Genomic DNA, 4,688 nt, shown 5'->3' with positions numbered 1-4,688 from the left:
CATCCATCCATCCATCCATTCGGACAGCCTGGGGAAATTTGGACACCTAAGAAAGTGATGTGATTCATACAGAAGGGGAAGGGTACTGTAAGGGCTGCCACCTCTAGACTGTTGGTGTTTAATGGGAGTATGGAGGATTTGTTCCAGTTTATTCACATCAGAGAAACTGGAGAATTATTTGATGACTGATTTTGTGATAATGGTAGATTCCAAATAAATGGTAAAACATCATTGTCATAGAGGCTGATTTTATGGTGCATGTTGTGGATATGAATTCCTGTGTTGAGGGGGTTCTGATGAATGGCTGCTGCTAGGGTTTCAATGAAAATTGTGAGCAGGGATAGTAATATTTTTGTACAAAAAGACGATTCTACTGGGTTCCATATGGAGACAGAGAGGTGAAATGTAAGAGTTCCCTTTATCCTTTTATCCTGGTGGAGTAAAGAAGGATAGGATGTTAAAAGCCTCAGTGGGAAACTTGTAGACCCAACCGGACTCAATTGTTTTCTAAGAAAAGGAAGGTCTGCAATATTTCCATTTCATCAAAAGAAATTGCTGGGGTAAGAATCGCTATAAAGTTGCAGAGGATAGACCCCATCCATCCATTTTCATTCATGTGATCCCTGCTGGGGTAGCGAGGGGTTCTGGTGCCTATCTCCAGCTGTCAATGGGTCAGTGGCAGTGTGCACCCTGGATAGGTCACCAGTTTTGTCGGAAAATTTAGATTTCTCTTCTATTATATGTTAATTTATCCAATTTACTCACTATAAAAGTTTTCACTCAGTCTGTTTCTCTCTCAAGGCCACACAATTATCTGCAGATTGGTGTTTGTAGACCAGACATAGCTTCTTCCCATAACAAACCAGATTCTTTCTCAAGCTTTATTCATAACATGTTACTGTTAACCAAAGTGTCTGTAATTTGTTTTGACTCTGACTGCTTTTCATTGTTGTAAGTAAGGGGGAATGAACGGTGCTCAGGCAGAACAGGGAAGAATGCTGTGCCATTAGGGCTGTATGATGAACTGTTCTCTCTTTGCAAAGATATAAATAAATGTGCCGACTGAGTGAAATCCATCGATCTTGGTTTATTTAAAAAGAGTGAATAGTTGAATACTTTGTTCCCACGACACTAGTTTAACTTAGGGCAAAGCAGACACACAGGACAAACAGCCATTACACCTAAGGAGAATTTATAGAAGCCAATGACCCTAACAGTCATGTTTTTTTGGACTGTGGGAGGAAGCCTGAGTACCCGGAGAGGACCCACGCATGCACAGGGAAATTAGGCAAACTCCATGCAGAAAGACCCCGGGCCGGGAATAGAACAAGGAACATTCTTGCTGCAAGGCAGCAGTGCTACCCACTGCCGCACTGTGCAGCCGGGATAGATCCCCAGTGAAAAGCTTTATTTTGTGCTGATGAAGAACAGGGAAGGTCTGGAGTTACACAATAAATGTAAATACAGTCATGCGAGACAGAAAGATGTGAAGACAATAAAACTAGGAGTCTGAATGCTCCAGTTTGGTTTTATCAAAAATTTGTCAAATCTATAGAAAAAGCCATATTTTTAGATGCAGTTTAAGCTTTGCTCTCTGAGGCTGTTGAACCTCTGATGTTCTGGACTGACCCCACTCTCATCTTTGCTGCGTCTCACTAAGAAAAGCTGGATAACAGAAAAAAAGCTGCGTGGTTATTTTCAGCAGCAGATGATTTCACACTTTTAGTAGTCGCTTGTTGACAGCAGTAACGAAGCGAGCAAGCAACGTGGCTCACTCATGTGTTCCTAATAGCTTTTTGGACGACCCAGAGGAAGATGATCGATCGTGCTTCAAAACACACAATCAACATCTTGAATAATTTATTGAGGCTTTAGTGTTGTAATGAGATTTCTTTAGCATCTCCAGGTTTTTCCTTCTGTGCAGTGTGTTTACTGTTACTAGCTGTTTGATGACAGACCAATCTGATTTATTATTCATATTTGTCTCATTAAATTACACGTGTGAGCAAATAATTGCCTATTTAAGCAGCCATCAAACAACATAAGCATTGGTTTGGATGTGCTATTAGAAGGCTGATCAATTTTAATTCAATTCACGTTCCTATTTGTGCTGCTTTCTTCTTCTGTTTGATGCTGATAAAGTGTGTCATTATTAGAGCTTCAATATCCCTGACAGTGACTTCATTCATTTTCAGTGCAAAATGTCTGAAATTAAAACATTATTTTGGGGAATTCTGACAGTTCTTGCAGTTGTGGTCAAAAACAAGCTGTCTGGATTTTGCACAAAGTTGTGTAAGTAATTCTATATGCATTTTCTAGTAACTATGCAGAGAAGTGAGCCCTCTCAAAGAACCCAATATCTGAGGATGGAACTGGACTCCAGGGCAGAGATGAATCTGACTTTTTAGAAAAGAGAAAAGAAGGTGATGCAACTTTTTCTGCAGCCTCCAAAGCCCAGAGGGCTGAACTGAAGAAACTTTAAAAGTTCTTAGTAAAGATTTGGAGCTGCTGGATTCTTACACAGAGCCATATATCATTAAAAAATATTGTTTGTTTTACCACTGTTCAAAAGCCCTCTGGCATCTATTGATTATTTACAGTTCACCTCCAGTTAGGCAGATTTAGCTTAGATAATGATCTTGATGGACCATTTTCCAGAGAACTTTAAGGTTTTCTCAATTTTTTTACTTATTTTTAATCATCTCTGAGTTCAGCAACTAAACATTTCCTTTGAATAATTTTCTTTGTTCAGACACCTTCTACCAAATTAGTCCACTCATTTCTGATGGGGCTGCTAAAGTCCATTGCTTTACAGCTACCAGGCTGCAGTTTCAGATGCATCCATTTCTAACCACATCTGATGACTGGCATTCTGAAAAGCTGAATGACTGATTGATGATTCAAGCATTTGCTTTTTTAATCCCCATTTGGAGAAATTCACCTACACGATAGCAAAGTTAAAAACATATAAAATAGGATAAAAATGCAAAATTAGATTAAAAAATAAAAATAATAATAAAAAAACTCAGTCCTTCAAGAGACATAAAACAGTCTCATGGCAGCCAGGACAAAAGATCTTCTGTGATTTTACATTGCAAGGGGTACATGAAAATATTTTATTTATAAGTATTGAAAAATAAAATTTTTTCTTATATGCTTGAGTTAACCAAAACCAAGCAGAGGAACAGACTGGATGTAGAGAACAGTCTGGGATCAGCTGTTTTTCACAATGAGCCATAGGAGCTCATCAAAGCAGCTCCGGTGTCTTGATGAAAACAAAGTGAACTAAAGTTAGTTTGACTATAATTTTTGTTCAGCATTTTGTTCCTAATTCATCAAGTTTAAACATGATTACAAGGGAGTTACTCAGAAGAGCTCCAGTTTTATAAATGCAGGTACAGTAGAGAGAATAACATTAAAAGATTAATTACAATAGTTTTTTTTATTTTATAACCAGTTATTATACATCCACTTTTGGACAATCGTCACTTCTATCGACTGAGAGGTATCATGATAATGGTAAGACAAAATGCCCAAAGGGGAACACAAGCCAAAAAAGGCTGAGAAATATTGCACGACATTTTTAAATTTTAAACATTCATTAACTTATTTAAGAATATGGTCCCCCTCCCCTTTAGAGAAACCCCTCACTTCTGCCACCCCTGGCTTTCACAAAACCAGTAACAATCGGTCAACATTAATTTTATTTAAATGATATTTAATGATATTCTTAATTCCAGCAGAATGCTTGGAGGATAAGTTGTTTTGCACTGTGGCCTTGCAGGAATAAGGTCCCTAGACAAACCCCTGGAATGTTTTTTTTTTATTGGGAACCTGTTATTATGCAGACAAAAGGGCAAAATATTGGAATAAAAGTGTATTTTGTAGCCCATGGTAAAACATTAAAGGTGTGGTTAATGCTTACATGCATTTACAGCAGAGGATCAGATTCTGAAACCATAATGTTCTGCTGCAGATATCCCTAAAATGTATGAAATTCTGTTGCATAATTACATGTTCTGTAAAACCAGGGTGTAACTTCTGGACACTATTAGGAGTAAAAGCTGCTGAGGTAAAAATCAAAAAGTCCATTTGGTGTCACCTCTGGAGGGAAGTGTTCAGTCCTGGTAATGAAACCCTCCGTCTGAGACGAAGCATTTTAGAGGAAAGCTTGTAGCCACTCTGCCGCTAAATCACTCTGAAACCTTTCTGAGATGCTGCAGGAAGAAAAACTGAATTCTGACCAACAGAACTACCTGTAAAAGGGCTCTGGAACCTGAAAAACTCAGAAATGTATTTATTATTTCCAGTGAAAAGCCTGGAAAGCTGCAATTGATGTCAGTGGATCATTGAGGTGAGTCATCTTGCCAGCTCTGATGGGGCGGGCTGCTCTTAACAAGGAAACAACTTAACAGGCAAAAGAGTGAAAGTATTAAGGACCGATAAACAGAAAAAAAAAACAAACACAAGGAATCTAATTGATTTATTATTATTTTTATTATTGTTTTTAATTTTTTGTTTCTCTGGAGCTCTTAGTTGAGAAAATCTGACTGCCCATAAAAGGATCTTTAAATCCCTTTATTTGAGTCCAGGGGCCAAAGATTGAGAAACTAATCCTGTAACGGAAACAAAGGTTATTAAAAACCACAGGAGCACTACCTCAAACAGGATACCAACAGAGCAGGAAA

This window comes from Cyprinodon variegatus, unplaced genomic scaffold (assembly GCF_000732505.1).
Source record: "Cyprinodon variegatus isolate N-32 unplaced genomic scaffold, C_variegatus-1.0 Scaffold324, whole genome shotgun sequence".
Lineage (NCBI taxonomy): Eukaryota > Metazoa > Chordata > Actinopteri > Cyprinodontiformes > Cyprinodontidae > Cyprinodon > Cyprinodon variegatus.
The sequence above is the reverse complement of the archived record's forward strand: the minus strand, read 5'-3'. Positions refer to the sequence as shown.